Source organism: Stomoxys calcitrans, chromosome 2, assembly GCF_963082655.1.
Source record: "Stomoxys calcitrans chromosome 2, idStoCalc2.1, whole genome shotgun sequence".
NCBI classification, from domain to species: domain Eukaryota; kingdom Metazoa; phylum Arthropoda; class Insecta; order Diptera; family Muscidae; genus Stomoxys; species Stomoxys calcitrans.
The window spans coordinates 12,629,212-12,646,743 of record NC_081553.1 but is presented as its reverse complement, the minus strand read 5'-3'; the positions used below and the strand labels follow the sequence as shown (position 1 = coordinate 12,646,743).

Sequence of the window (17,532 nt, the reverse complement as noted above, 5' to 3'; positions counted from 1 at the left end):
AGAAGTTCTATGAGCTTGGAATACTAAATTTGCCAGGAAGATGGCAAAAGGTTATCGAACAAAATGGCAATTATATATTTGATTAAAGTTCATTCTAAGTTTTATTAAAAATGCATTTACTTTCTTTTAAAAAAATCCGCAATTACTTTTTGGGCAACCCAATATTATTTTGTAAAAATTTTTATAGGAAATTTTGCCAACGTTTGGAAATCGGTTCAGATTAAGATATAGCTCTCATATATATATATATATATATATATATATATATATATATATATATATATATATATATATATATATATATATATATATATATTAATATATATATATATATATATATATATATATATACATTTGTCAACCGCAGTTTTTACAGTTTGAACATATTTGCTCGCCGAGGTCCACCAAAATTGGTTCAGAATTGGATATATTGGATATATAGGATGTAGGCAGTCGGCACCGCCCGACTTTTGCCCTTCCTTACTGGTTTCTGTATTGGTTATCTAATTTCAAAATCATATTTCAAAGCTACCACATGAGATAGCACATTTTTAAAGACCCGCAGGTCCTTCCTGTGTATAACCCAATTTGAGGGCAAAAAGTGTACTCTACTACCAAAGACCTTTCATTGACATATCAGCATCGTCTTCTACTTTTAAATTGCTTTTATTTGAACCGCAATTGCAGTTGGTTTAGGGGGTCTGTATGGGGTGAGGCGACCCTAAACACTTGGCCTCAAAATTCAAATCAAAAACCAAATTCGTTTTCTACTATCAAATACCTGTTATTTGAGCCCCCTATTGCCAAAGTAGGCAAACATGGCCCGTTTAAGGGGAGTTTAGGAGCCGGACCCTGAAATAATATCAGCATCATGCTAGAGCACGATTTTGTTTCGTCCCTATAAAATCAAGCATTTTGAAGGTGACGATCAAGATATTCAGGGCTACGGGTCCCGTTCAAATCCACGTTAATTAATTTGTTTTTTTTATTGTTTATCTACTTTCAAAATCATATTTCAAAGGTACCACTGGGTATACCAAATTTTTAAAGATCCGCAGGTCCTCCTGCGGCTGTCCCAATTTAAGGGTAAAAAGTGTACTCTCCTACCAAAGGCCTTTTATTGCTGTCCTATTCTTTCCTGATCGGCCTTCATTTATTATTTTTAATTCCTTTTTTTTTTGGGTAGGCGATTGCCCTCTGACACGTAGGAATACATTTTAATATCAGCTTTTTACTATACTCTTAAATACCTTTCATTTGATATCCATATTGTCCCAATCGGTAAATATGTCCTGCTGAGGGGTTTGGGGGTGGAAAGACCCCTAAGGCACCAAGGAATACATTTTTATGTAAGATTTGTACTCTATTCTTAAATACCTCTCATTTTGTACCCATGTTGCCTAAAGTGGTAAAAGTGTTCCTCTGAGTAGTGTTTTCGGGGGTGGGAGACCCCCCGACACTTAGGATGAAATTTGTATGCCAATTTTGTACCCTTCTCTTAAATGCCTTTCATTTGTTACCCATATTATCCCAGTCGGTAAACAGGTCCGTTCGGGTGGGTTTTGAAATGGGGCGCCGCCCCTGTTAGTTGACCCCAAAATGTTTCACCAATTTCGTGTTTTTGGGGTACCATTCATTTAAACCCCCTTATTGCAAAATTCAGCAAATATGTCCGGTTTGGGGTATGGGCCCCAAAAACTATCAATATCGAGCTCCACTGTCTTGAAGACCCAAATTATCTTGGTGAGCAAATACATCCAATTTGGGAGTTGATATGGTGGTGGGACGTGGTCTACTCTAAAATACCTTTCATTTGAGCCCCATATTTCCATAGTCGGCAAACATGACCGATTTGGGAGTGTTTAAGGGGATGGGGCGGCCACTCAATGACATGGCCATGAAAATATATATCACATTCGTGTTCTACCTTAAAATACATCTTATTTGAGCCAAATCTTGCAATGGTCAGCAAATAATTCCTATATGGGTGGTGTTATGGTGGTGGGATTGGTCCATAGACACATTCCCGAATTTTGTCAAAATCTCATTTTTATAGGAAATTTTGTCAAAAATTCATTTCTCTAGGAAATGTTTTTATAGGAAATATTTCTATAGGAAATGTTTCAAAAGAAAATTTTGTCAAAATTTAATTTCTATAGGAAATTTTGTCAAAATTTAATTTTTATAGGAAATTTTGTCAAAATTTAATTTCTATAGGAAATTTTGTCAAAATTTAATTTCTATAGGAAATTTTGTCAAAATTTAATTTCTATAGGAAATTTTGTCAAAATTTAATTTCTATAGGAAATTTTGTCAAAATTTAATTTCTATAGGAAATTTTGTCAAAACTTAATTTCTATAGGAAATTTTGTCAAAATTTAATTTCTATAGAAAATTTTGTCAAAATTTTATTTCTATAGGAAATTTTGTCAAAATTTAATTTTTATAGGAAATTTTGTCAAAATTTCTTTCTATAGGAAATTTTGTCAAAATTTAATTTCTATAGGAAATTTTGTCAAAATTTTATTTCTATAGGAAATTTTGTCAAAATTTTATTTCTATAGGAAATTTTGTCAAAATTTTATTTCTATAGGAAATTTTGTCAAAATTTTATTTCTATAGGAAATTTTGTCAAAATTTAATTTTTATAGGAAATTTTGTCAAAATTTAATTTCTATAGGAAATTTTGTCAAAATTTAATTTCTATAGGAAATTTTGTCAAAATTTAATTTCTATAGGAAATTTTGTCAAAATTTAATTTCTATAGGAAATTTTGTCAAAATTTAATTTCTATAGGAAATTTTGTCAAAACTTAATTTCTATAGGAAATTTTGTCAAAATTTAATTTCTATAGAAAATTTTGTCAAAATTTTATTTCTATAGGAAATTTTGTCAAAATTTAATTTCTATAGGAAATTTTGTCAAAATTTCTTTCTATAGGAAATTTTGTCAAAATTTAATTTCTATAGGAAATTTTGTCAAAATTTTATTTCTATAGGAAATTTTGTCAAAATTTTATTTCTATAGGAAATTTTGTCATAATTTAATTTCTATAGGAAATTTTGTGAAAATTTCTTTCTATATCAAATTTTGTCAAAATTTCATTTCTGTAGGAAATTTTCTCAAAATTTCATTTCCAAACAAAATTTGTACAAAGTTTTGTATAAATTTCATTTCTATTATTTCTACCTTGTTACGAAATTTTGGCAACATTTCTTTTTTTTAGCCTTGTTTATGCGAATGTCATCTTCTTTTTGACATATTTGATTTATTGTTAACTCCTCTTTTGTCCGTTAATTCAAAACATTTCACTTAGCACTAATCTCAGTGGGGTGCAACACCCACACGAGCCAACGATTATCATCTCAACTCCATCTTCGTCATGATCTTTGTCATGATCATTATTCTTATCAGCATTACAACATCAAACATCATAAATAATGTTTTTTTCTTTAAAACTAACCAAAACAAATTTCACTTTCTTTTGACAGTCAAAGTTAAAAAACACCATCAACGTTGTTAACCTCTTTCCGTCCAAATATTTACGTATATCATGCGTTCGTTCATTGTTGGCGTTGGAGTTCCATTCATTGACTATCTCCAAAAAAAAAAAGTAACTTAGGTTGCAAGTTGATGGTGGTTCATGTCATTGCTTCTGATGATGTTTACACCATGAGTATAGTTATTCCCTTAAGACCTGAAAACAGCTATCCCAGATAGACAAAGCTGAAAACTTGCAAGCTTTGTGGTTGTTGATTTTTGTCTTGGTAGTATTTTTGGTTGATAGTAGTACCTTGCAGACAATGGCCTCCCATTGTCTCCTGCTGAGCTGGATTCAATCACATGGAGCCCACTCATACTCTTAAACATACATATATCTTCGTCAGCACTCTCTGCGATGATTCCAATCGATAGAAATTGAAAATTACCTCAATTATTTTTCATTGAACTTTCTAATGGGGGATTGAAACAGCCAATGCCGGTTGGTGGTAATGATGGCTTAGGTAAATACGGAAAAAATGATGATGCTGAAGTCGATGACGATTATGAATGACTGAAAGATGGCTCGAAAGGGGCGAATCCAGTGAAGGTGGTTCAATAGTCGTTGACTTTGTTCAATTTAATGGGTTAGTCATGCTGAGTTGCCAAAAACTCTCGATTTTAAATTTTAAATTGTTCGTGTGCGACGTGAAATATGGGAAAAGCTCACATTGAGAAGAAGTTAACCGTTTATTTGTTGAGATTTTATGGGCTAAACAAATCCATATTACTGACCTTACACTTCAAAATGGAACATGGCATTGTATCGCTAATGAAGTTTGATGAGAAAATTTACAGTATGTTACACTGTTGGGAGCTGGTAAAACTTAACAATCCTTCACCATGTTGATCAAGTTATCCAGATGATTAGGTTTTAGTATAGGAACACATTGTTTCATTATTGGTAATAGGTACTGTATTTGCTTTTCGCGATATTTTTCGCTGACTACTTTTTAATGTTATAGATTTTAAAACAAAAAAATGGCTGATTTCATTTAGTAGCACATTCCCTAGTTACTAGTGAGCGGATATATATGCAAATAAATACATTTTTTTGAGCAACGAAAAAAATTTAAAGCACAGAAATTCGTTTCATCGAATATAGGTTTAGAAATGCTAAAAATTTTTTGCATATTTTATGCAAACTGCATATATTGCATATTTTTGCATACTTTTTTTCATATTTTGCATATATTTTGAAAATTTTGCATATCTTTTGGATATTTTGTCCAAATTTGTTGACTAAAAAACGCCAGTTATGGATGATGGCTTAATCGATTTATGGTCGAGCCATAACGGAGTAAGGGGAAATGAAAGGGCAGACGATTTGGCGGTGAAGCCCATCAATAAACTTGGTTAACCCGGGTCGACGCAGTCCGAGGGGGTGGGCGACGAATGCGCATGCAACATTGTCGAAAATCCTATGAAAATCCAGATCGTTAGTAGACGAGGCTATTACTGAAAGGAAGCAAGAAGGAGGTCAGTATACCTATTGGTATCATAGCGGGACACATAGGACTACGATCTCAAAATCTCTAAAATCGTTGTGATAAGTGATGTCATGTGTAGGGCATGCGGGGAAGATGATGAGACGTTGGAACATTTCCTTTGTCATTGTCCGGCTTTCGCGTCTAACAGATACCGGCACTTAGGTGGAGACACTTTACCAGACAAAACCCAACTTAGGGGCGTGCTATGGAAAACAATTAAGGATTTTGTAAGTAGCACGGAATTCCTTTCTTAGATTTTCTTTTTCGAGGTTACTTTTTTTTGTATTTAGAGCGCACAACAAGTGGCATGGGGCGGATTAACATCCGCATCCTGTTTTCAACCTAACCTAATCTAACCGATGTAAGTTTATTTTTGTATTTACCCTTACAATAACTCAAAATTACGAATCTGGTGGTAAGTTTGGGGTCAAGCTATTGGTTGAACGCCCAACACAAAAGGACTTTGGTAGATTGGGATAATATCTGATTGAAATGTAAGGTATTTGGACACATATCATCTAGACCCGAACGATGGGTATCCAAAATTTGGCTCTACAGAATACTAAGATAATACTTAGCACTAGAAAGACCAACCGGTCATATAAATAATTTTTTTGTTCAAAAATGTATGTAGCTTTTTATTAGATTGATGTAAACTTTATGTTAAACACATTATTTTATTGGTAAAATTTTCTTAAACGGAAATGCGCATGCGGTATACCTAAATATACTTACCGGTCATTTTGACCCCTTGTATAAAAATGTACCACTGTTCGTAAATTTGGTCCAAGTAGGTACATATATAAAAAATCATGGTCTTTCTAGTGTTAAACACTAAGGTCATCATTTCACATCCACTGTAAAACAAAACAATTTCAAACCACTTTGCCAAATAATTTTACATAGTAGGCTTTGGTTTTCGTATTTTACACACATACATATATATTTATTGTTATTAAAAATATATATGAATATTTATAAAGTTTTTTAACAATAACAATTAAAAGACATGGTTAAAAAAAATATTTTTATACCCACCACCGAAGGATGGGGGTATATTCATTTTGTCATTCCGTTTGCAACACATCGAAATATCCATTTCCGACCCTATAAAGTATATATATTCTTGATCAGCGTAAAAATCTAAGACGATCTAGACATGTCCGTCCGTCTGTCCGTCTGTCTGTTGAAATCACGCTACAGTCTTTAAAAATAGAGATATTGAGCTGAAATTTTGCACAGATTCTTTTTTTGTCCATAAGCAGGTTAAGTTCGAAGATGGGCTATATCGGACTATATCTTGATATAGCCCCCATATAGACCGATCGGTCGATTTAGGGTCTTAGGCCCATAAAAGCCACATTTATTATCCGATTTTGTTGAAATTTGGGGTAGTGAGTTGTGTTAGGCCCTTCGACATCCTTCGTCAATTTGGCTCAGATCGGTCTAGATTTGGATATAGCTGCCATATAGACCGATCCTCATATTTAGGGTCTTAGGCCCATAAAAGTCACATTTATAATCCGATTTCGCTGAAATTTGGGACAGTGAGTTGTCTTAGGCCCTTCGTTTTCCTTCGTTAAATTGGCTCAGATTTGGATATAGCTGCCATATAGACCGATCCTCCGGTTAAGGGTCTTAGGCCCACAAAAGCCACATTTATTATCCGATTTTGATGAAATTTGGGACAGTGAATCGTTAATTTGGCTCAGATCGGTCCAGATTTGGATATAGCTGCCATATAGATCGATCCTCCGATTTAGGGTCTTAGGCCCATAAAAGCCACATTCATTATCCGATTTTGCTGAAATTTGGGACAGTGAGTTGTGTTAGGCCCTTTGACATATTTCTTCAATTTGGTCCAGATCGGTTCAGATTTAGATATAGCTGCCATATAGACCGATTTCTTGATTTATGGTTTTGGGCCCATAAAATGCTCATTTATTGTCTGATGTCGCCGAAATTTGGAACAGTGTGTTAAGTTAATCCCCTTGACATACTTCTGCAATATCGCACAGATCGGTCCAGATTTGGATATAGCTGCCATATAGACCGATATCTAGGTTTTAGGTTTTGGGGCGATAAAAGACGCATTTATTGTCCGATGTCGCTGAAATTTGACACAGTGAGTTTGGTTAGGCTCTTCGACGTCCTTCTTTAATTTTGCCCAGATCGGTCCAGATTTGCATATGCTAAGATATAGATCAATCTGAACCATATTTGGCACAACTCATTGTGCCAATTTTCAGCGAAATCGGGAAATAAATACGGCGTTAATGGACTTAAAACCTTAAATCGGGAGCTATACTAAGATACAGACCAATCTAAACCATATTCGGCACAGATATCTGGGATCTTAACACAATTCGTTGTGCCAAATTTCAAATGTGGCTTTTATAGGCCTAAGACCCTAAATCAGGATACAACTAGAGGAAAATAGGTTTAAAGAGGACATTTATACACAAAAAAGTATTTAGAACCCAAACCATTAAATCAATTAAGGTTCTAAACGTATCTATTTTGGATCGTACATTTTGCATATATTTTACATATATCAGATATGACGCCAAAATTCGTTTTCTTACACCAAACAATGTCTAATTACAAATTTTGGTCAAAATCGGTCCATAAACAAAAAGTGCATATATATCCGCTCTCTACTCATTACTTATGTTTGTAAAAATGTTATTTGTGTAGTTTTCAAAAACGTAATCGCGAAAAACAAGGGTGTCCAATGGTGAAAAACTAACATAATACTAATCATTATATGCAGAATAGTATATGAATTTGCCGCCCAAGTGCAAGTCAACTTTAAAGATTGTTAAAAAATATTACTATGTAAGTGTAGGTGTAGCAGTCAAATGGAATAAAATTCGTTCACCCAGGTCTCAGGATAAGTCTTGTCTGCAATATTGAAAAGGTAATTTTTATACTTTGGAAACAATTAATAAAACTAACAAGACTAAACTTCTATCTACAAACTTCCCATGCATAAAACATAGTAACCCAAATTTGATTACAATCAAATAAATCGGAATGCAATGCAATCGCAGTTCTTTCCATTCCAATTCGAAAAGTTCAAAAGAAAGTAAATGTGGCCATAAATCACAACTCATTGAAATGAAAAGAAGATCAAATATGAAAAAGTCCCACATCGTCTCGTAGGCAGAGAACTTTCAATCTCAAAGAAAAGAAGCCAAGGTACTGGTTAGTGGTAGTACTTTCATCATAAGCAGCCATTGCCATAGCCAAGCTTACATGCATAGATTGCTGCAAAGCATTTCGTTCCTTCAAGTTCAAACCACACAGGCAATCAACAGCCCAACAAGCAAAAGGGAAACCATTTGGACGATCACAATCACTTTGCCCACTATGCTCCTCGACAGCAAAGAGAAGCGGCAAAACAAACGAAGTTTAACCTAAATACTATTTATTATTATTATAAACAATTACAATTACCATTGCGTTTGCGTTTGCCTTCATTGCATCAACAAAAAAAAAACGCCAGTGTAACTCCTCGTTGCACTATTCTTTTGAGACAACAAACAATGGTTGGGCTCTATGGCATTTCCTTTTCTTCTTTCTTTTCCTATGGACTCACCTCATACATAGTGGCCCAAGACAGAAATGCTTCTATGCAGAGACTAGCCAACATACGAAAGCCATCTAACGGTCAGTTGTGTGAGGATCGAAGGACGGACATTTGTATGGAAAAACGTTGCATGGAAAATGGCCACAGACAGGCATCTTAGAGAAAAATGAGGGCTGTATGATAAGCTGTCGATGATAATGGATGGCATCTGGATTGGAATTCCACCCAAAAGCATTACACATTATACTATAGGGCAATGTCTAGAACTTGGCCTTAACTAGGATGGAAAGAGGGTGCGGATATTAATCCGAGGCAGTGATCGACTGTTTATGCGCTCTATTTACAAAAATGTAACCGCGAAAGCCAAACAATGACATCAAAAATGCATCAACGTTACATCATCTTCCCCCCATAACCCCTAACATATACATTATCACTTGCCGCAACATATAACATAAACACTACGGGAACTTGAACTACGGGCCAGAATTCCGTCAATCCAAGACCGAGCCGCTGGCATCAGAATTAGAAAGAGGATAACCATTGCTGAAAAAAATTCCTGCTATTTACGCCAGAGTTTGAACCCATGCGTTCGGGTCATAGGCGAACATGCTAACCTCTGCGTCACGGTGGCCACCATTGCCTTTACGTTGCACTTTTTCTCCATCGCAGTCCACCAAACTACTGAAGCGTAAGTGAATATTGGTCTTATCATGCTCCTGTAGAGCCGGTGGGCCATACACGGATTCAGGTCCCATTCCTACCCCTTTAAGATATCATGAGTTCAATCCTGTGCGGCACCAAAATTATTTTAATTTGTTTTTAAGGGTAATAGTAGAGAGAGTGGCAGAGAAAACACCGAGAGCTGCAGTAAAATGAAAGAGACAAAAAGCAGCGCGAGTCGAAGAAAAAAAATGAAACACCGCCACCAGAAGCAAAGCACATGTGGTTGGCTGGTTATATGGTTTTTAATCTTGCTTATGAATATATTGTTGTTGTTGTTCTATGTTGGCTTGCAAAGAGTGCCTTTTAACAACAAAATTGTACTTTAATCCGTTGATTTTAAAAAAATTGTTGCAGGAAAATCAACAACTTTCGTCGTTGTTTTTTCGACCAAAGTTGTGGTTTGTCAAGATTTCGTAGAAGTATATTAAAAAGTTATCTCGATAGACCGGCGCCTAATTGAAAAATTACTGTATTTGTCGTGTTTTATATGATGTTCGGAAATAATTTTCAGAACTGAAGGATTCAAAACCATACTTTCTTTGTTTAACTGATAATCAAATTAAAGTCAACCTGTCCTCAATTATCTTGTAGTAATTTTCATACTACTCTCCTTTTATCAAACATCCAACTGTATTGGAAAATAACCACATCGACTTTGTGTCGCTTGACTTCCAGATGTGAATGAAATGATTTTGTAAAATATGTAATAACCACAGCAGCAGTTGTACTACCATTCATTCCATCATCAGCCACTACCTTCAATCGCTTGCTGTTCTCATGTTGGTTAACATACTTGGTTATTGTTCCGCTGCACGTACCGCAAGCATAACAAACCAAAACCCACGCGTGCTGTCCAGGAACTCTTTGCCAGAGTAGTAGTTGGCGGTGGCTGATGGATGGAGCAGCAGCAGCATAATGGAAAAGCCCTCAGATAAAAACAACATTTTTGTCAGTTGAGTATAGCCCACCTTTTTGTTATGTTTTTCCTTCATTGAGAGTGACTGCTGACTAAATGACAGTCAGAGTAACTCTTTGGCTAGTTGCATGAAAGGCTGGTAACCACACAAATGATCACTGTACTTCCATGGTTGAATTGTTTGGGGTGGTGCTGTTGATTTTTTTTTTTTTTTTTTTTTTGCTAGAAATAGTTTTGTTGCTATTCATGTCACTTTCATGGGTTGAATAGTTTACGAGCAATTCTAGCAGAAATTATAATTTTTTCTTCTTTAGTTGCTGCACAGATTTTTAAAATGGAAATTGGGTCATTATATGGCCCAGAATAATTTCGGCAATAATGAAAAAGAAAACTTTTAGGGATCTTTAAGCGAAAATCTAAGTTGGCTACAAATATTCAGCTGCAGGGGATGCCAACAATTTATGCTAACTCTTTACTGTAGTTATGAATATTCTATTTGGCCGACATATTTAAGCACAGTGTTACAAAATCGTTTACCGTAATTTGCTATTAACATAAAAGTCGAAAAATTTTCTCAGACAAAATTTTTGATAAAATTTTTCACAAAAAATCAAATTGTCTGTTTGCGCTTTCTTTATTTGGTCTTAAAATCTTATTGAGATTCCATTGCAGGATATTGCCCGGCTTTAGGCCATTGTTTAATACTTTCTATTCAAAAAATAGTATAGCAAAAAATATTTTAAAGTCAGCGAAAAGTGTGTTGTTGCTAGAAGCATTTGACGGGTTTCCTGTATCGCGATTTCATTTTCGACCAAGAAAAATCATCAGCAGGAGATGCCAAATGGATCACATGGTGCTTTACAACCATTCCAACGAGAGTAAGTTGTAAAGCACACATCTGAATTTGAACAGGGATCTTTAAGTCGATCTTTAAAGTCTAGCATCTTGTGGGTATGACAGAGTAGTCATCAATAGGTGAGATTTCTTTCTTTGAATAAAGTGCTCTCCATCAGAGCACAATAACATAGCATATCATTATAGGTCTCACATTAGCATTATACAACCATACGTGACATGTGCCAATAGCGTATTCGCAGATATATAGAAAAAAAGTTTAATTTTTTTGGCGTATCCAGATTGATGGATTCAAAGATTTGCAGCCAAACTTATAAAATCTTAACTTCACTCTTGAGACTTTATACTTAAAATTGGTAGCTGATAGCCACAGCAGCCAATACTTTTTTTTTAAATTTATTGATTTTGTATTTGCCATAAAATCATTTGAGTAAAATAAATAAAAAAAATGCACCAACTTCAGAGAATACTCCTCCCAAATACAAACACATTAGTTACACAGCAGCAACTTAATCCTATTAAATGTGGAAGCGATGTTGTACTTGAAATATCTTTCTTAGCGCTTTCACATAGCGAAACAAAATTTGTGCAAAAAATATAGAGCTTCTTTGATTGAAAAGCTTAGTTCTGTTTGATAAGAAAATAATAACACTTCAATACCAAGAAAGGTAAAAGTGAATCTGAAGCGATAGGCAATGATGTTCATACTGATTGCCATAGAATGGCTTTTTGAATATTTCTTCTGACAAAGAGTTCATTAGTGAACGTGAAATCAAAGGGGAAAAAATCGCATATGCAAGCTTTTGGCTTTTACTTTGATTTTGGGTTGTTTTCTACTGAAACAATGGGAATTTTCTTGTAATTGGCCCCAAAAAATTCAATTGATTTTTTATGCGATCAAAGAAAATTTAGTCCAAGAGAACTGAGCAAAGAGAAGTTTTCAGTGTAATAGCCGTTTGAATAAATTTTCAATATTTTGTTCAAATTGTCTCATAATGAATCATTTATGGTGCACATTTACATTAGTCATATTAAAGTTGCAACCACAGCCGATAGAATATGGATTACTGACAAAATCAATTAGCTAAGCGATTTAATTCCCACACTTTGTGAATATTTCATGGTTGATTTGGCAATTGCCATCAGAACTCAAAACATTACGGTTTAAATTTTATCACACACAGTAATAACCAAAAACAAGTAAGTACGTTGTAAGATTGGCTGGCCCGAATCATGGGAACCCACCAACATGGATTATGATGCAAATTTACACAAATAAATAAACTTTACGTAACAAATTTCAGCAAATCAGACAATAATTGGAGCTTGTAAAAGACTAATCGGGAGATTGGGTTATATGGGATCTATTTATATAATGGGCCAAAGCGGACCGTGATTGGCACGGCTATTGGAAGTTGTAACAAAACCTACCGTCATCGGCAATTGCGGCTTTTAGAGGCTCAAGAATTAAACTTCGAGGATCGGTTTAAAAAAGGGCTTTATCTATTTATGGACCTATATGGGTATTTGATGCGGATGTTGGAGAGTTTAAATGTACTTTGGGTACAAAACTGTACTTTGCGTCTGAACTGAACGACTAGAATCATACTTGGCATGGATTTTGAAAGTAAGGCTTCGAAGTCGGATTCTAGCAATTTTGGCCGGAGTAATAAACGAGTAAAAAGGCATTAAGTTCGGCCGGGTACCCACCACGTCTGGTATATATGTAAACCCCCTTTCGTCACAATCCAGTGAAACTGGGATTACTTAAGCACCCAAATTCGTCACGGAAATTGAGTGGTCTAATAAATATAAGTCACTGTACAATTTTGTAGACCAAAATATTGGCTTTTTTGCAGCTATATCCAAATATAAACCGATCTGAACCATAAAGGACACTGATGTCGAAAAGCCTAACATAAGTCACTGCGTCAAATTTCAACGAAATCGGATAATTAATGCGTTTTTTATAGTGCCCAAGATTTTAAATCTAGAGATCGTTGTATATGGCACCTATAACCAAATCTAGACCAAATTAAACAAGGATTAAATAATCATCATATTTTATTATTGCTCCACTACTAATCCGAAGTTATATCTTAATAGTAGCTGGTCTCTATCATACTTAATTCAAGTTCCGAGAACTTATATACAAGTAGCATTTTCAGACAATAAATCTACTTTTAAGCGATTAAGACGCTAAATTGCAAGATCGGTCTAGCCATATTTATATAGTATGTGGGTCGGATGTCGTGAGGCTTAAACCAACTCACTATTTCAAATTTCGACGAAATCTGGTAATAAATAAAGCTTTTATGAGCTTCAGACCCTTAATCGGCATATCGGTCTATTTGACAGCTATATCTAAATATATTCCCATATTTACTATATTTGAGTCAGATGACGAGTGGTTTAAAACAACTCGGTGACACAAATTTCAGCGAAATTGGGTAATAAATGCATCTTTTAGATCGGCCTATATGGCAGCTATATCTAAATACAGTTTGATCTGAAATATATTTTGGCCAGATGTCGCGAGGCTTAAACCAACTCACTCTTTGAAATTTCAGCGAAATCAGATAAAAAGTAAAGCCTTTATGAGCTTCAGAACCTTTATCGACAGATCAATCTATATGGCAGCTATAACTATAACTGTCTAGCATTCGAAGCCATCAATACAACTTCCAACAGATGCACAGAATCATGTGTACCATGGAAGTAGTGTAATTGTCGCAGCAAAAAAAAATGTCATTAAGGCTGTATTCGTTTTTCGCGATATTTTTCGCAGATTACATTTTTGCGATAATAGATTTTAAAGCAACTTGCTGATTTCTTTCAGAAGAACATTCCCTTATTACTTGTGGTAAAATTTTAATTAAAATGTTATTTTATCATTATTATTTTCGTAATGTTTCAAAAATATAATCGCGAAAAAGGGGTTTTCAACGGTGAAAAACGAACATAGTACCCGCCATTACACGAAAACACATGCATGGGAAAAGTATAGTTACTAGACAGGGTTGTCGAACTTGGTTAATGTGATATTTGTACCATTTGTTTTCGCAATAAATACGATTCGAATACAACAAACCAACTCACGGTCCATCACACCTAATATGGTTGAAAAGTCTTCTAACCAACGACGAAATGCGTCCCATAGCGGTTGGTGTATTGCGATCTCTGGCTTCCCTTTTCCATTTGCAAAGAATATCTCCGATCTTTGAGCTCGTCTCGAAAGAGAAACAAACAGAAATTAATAAATAAAGACTAAAAACTAAATATTAAAAATAAAATGTAAACATTAAAAATTGAAAATTAAACATTAAAAAATTAAACATTAAAAATAAAAAATTTAAAGTTAAAAATTAAATTTAGAAATTAATAATTAAAAGTTTAAAACAAAAGAAAAAAATTTAAAACTAAGAATTTTAAATTACTATTTTAAAATAAAAAACTAAAACTACAATAACTATTTTTATATACAATTTAAAATTAAAATAAGGAAAAATCTTATCACTGCATCCTTTTGCACCAATTAAACTATAAAAAGAGAAAGGTATGTTTTTTTTGTTCAAAAATCCATTCAATTGATTTATACAATTGGCCGTTAGAACCACACCCTAGGTAAGCACAGCCGCTGACTAGCTCTCAATCCAACGAATTGCAATTGACCGACAATGTTACATCCGAGAACGATCATAAAACAAAACAGAACAGTTTTAGCGGACAGATTAACCAACAATGGCCATAATAACAGTTAAGCCAAAGGCAGTGTACCCAAATCAACAAAAGTCTATGCAAATTCTTTCTTAATATGTGTTAAAGCGCAATAAAAGTTAAGCTTAATTGTAATAGTAATAATAAAAATGTTCCAAGATATATTCAAATGATTGATAGATTATGGCCAAGTTGTTCGTGAACAGTCTCTGCCTCGGCTTGAGAAAATTAAACCCAAATGGAGATTTTGGTACCTTAGTGCAATGGGATCTATGCCGGAGAGTACCAAACATAAAGAGAAATAAAAAAAAGTAATGAAATAAAAATGTGTGTAACATTCTCTACTCAGGCGAGATCAAGATCAAAGCACCAAATATATCGATTCTTTATTGGGTATGTTCGTATGATTTTGGAAGTGACCTAAGTCTAATTCAAGCAATTGTGTTAATTGTATATAACACAAATAAACGATATACCTCTTATCGTCAATTGATCCTAATATTATTATCAGACTCGTACTCTACTTCCGAAAACCTTTCATTTGTGTCGGGTGTTGCCCCGGAAACTTTGTACCTAATAGTAACATCAGATTCGTTCTTTATTGTCAAGGAAATTTTATTTATGTCCCACATTGTCTTGAAAGGTTCATTTTTCACATTGCTTGGAATTTTTTTTTTGGGTAAGGGGAGGACACTTACCCTTGCGATATCAAAAATTTATTTCTTCCAGACCTTCACTCATAGAAAAAGATAGCTGAAAATAGCAAACGCTGTCTGTTGAATATTAGTAGTTAATTTTGCTGCTATTGTAAAGGGTGATTTTTTTTGAGGTTAGGATTTTCATGCATTAGTATTTGACAGATCACGTGGGATTTCAGACATGGTGTCAAAGAGAAAGATGCTCAGTATGCTTTGACATTTCATCATGAATAGACTTACTAACGAGCAACGCTTGCAAATCATTGAATTTTATTACCAAAATCAGTGTTCGGTTCGAAATGTGTTCATTCACCGTAACGTTGCGTCCAACAGCATCTTTGAAAAAATACGGTCCAATGATTCCACCAGCGTACAAACCACACCAAACAGTGCATTTTTCGGGATGCATGGGCAGTTCTTGAACGGCTTCTGGTTGCTCTTCACTCCAAATGCGGCAATTTTGCTTATTTACGTAGCCATTCAACCAGAAATGAGCCTCATCGCTGAACAAAATTTGTCAAAATTTGAGTGAGTTATGTTAGGCCCTTCGACATCTTTCTTCAATTTGGCCCAGATCGGTTCAGATTTGGATATAGCTGCCATATAGACCGATCTCTCGATTTAAGGTTTTGGGCCCATAAAGGCGCATTTATTGTCCGATGTCGCCGAAATTTGTGGCAGTGAGTTGTGTTAGGCCTTTCGACATCCTTCTTGAATTTGGCCCAGAATGGTTCAGATTTGGATACAGCTGCCATATAGACCGATCTCTTGATTTAAGGTCTTGCGCCCATAATAGGCGAATTTATTGTCCGATTTTGCCAAAATTTTGGACGGTGAGTTGTGTAAGGCCCTTCGATATCTCTCTGCAATTTGGCCCAGATCGATCCAAATTTGGATATAGCCCCCATATAGACCGATCCGCCGATTTAGGGTCTTAGGCCCATAAAAGCCACATTTATTATCCGATTTTGCTGAAATTTGGGACAGTGAGTTGTGTTAGGCCCTTCGACATCCTTCTTCAATTTGGCCCAGATCGATCCAGATTTGGATATAGCTGCCATATAGACCGATCTCTCGATTTAAAATCTTGGCCCCATAAAAGGAGCATTTATAATCCGATTTCACTGAAATTTGATACAGTGATTTGTGTTAGGATTTTGGACATCCGTGTCTTATATGGTTCAGATGGGTTTATTTTTAAATAAAGCTACCAAAAAGGTCAATATTTTGTTACAAACAACTGAACAATGACTTGTACTTATTAGTATTTGTTCCAAATCGTAACATATTTCGATATAGCTGCTATGGGCCATAAGGTATGCATTTTTCACCGGATTTTGACGAAAGGTGGATTAAATATATAACCGAGGTGGTGGGTATCGAAAGTTCGGCCCGGCCGAACTTAACACCTTTTTACTTGTTTCTTTAAATTTAGATACAAATTTAGATACAAAAGGCCATGTCAGTCACGTGCACATTTGCAGAGATATAACAAGAAATGTGAGCCAGCTCAGCCACATTTCGAAATATATACCAATAGATGGATCAGGTAGCTTCTTTACAATAATATTGCACAAATTAAAATCATCTCTTCCAACAAAATTTCTAAAAAAATGCCTAAAGTAATCAAAACAAACAACATACAACCATTAAGTATAGCATACAATTTTTTTTTAGCAGACTTGTGTTCTCATAACGGCAGATTTTGTTTGTTGAAATAGCAGTAAGAAATGTTTGCCAATGCAGTAGCCCTATGTATGCTGTAACAGCAGTAATGTCTGCTTTCCCATTTTCAGCAGACAAAAACTGCTGTTTTAGCAAACATTACAAATCTGGTTAAGTGTTGCAATACAATCTTTGAAACAGATAAACACACTTGGGCTTTTATATACACGATAAGTCTTATTACATGTTCAAGACCCCAACTATTTGGAAATATTTTCCAAGGTACTTAGCGTAAATGAAGAAGTGTCTTCTGGTCGATTAAAATTTCCTAGA

At 34.7% G+C, this 17,532-nt stretch overlaps 1 protein-coding gene across 1 annotated transcript in view; it reads right to left on the bottom strand.

The window, feature by feature from the left end:
• Positions 1-17,532, bottom strand: part of LOC106080610 (uncharacterized) — a 335,328-nt gene that overhangs the window by 281,695 nt on the left and 36,101 nt on the right. The window lies entirely within an intron of this gene.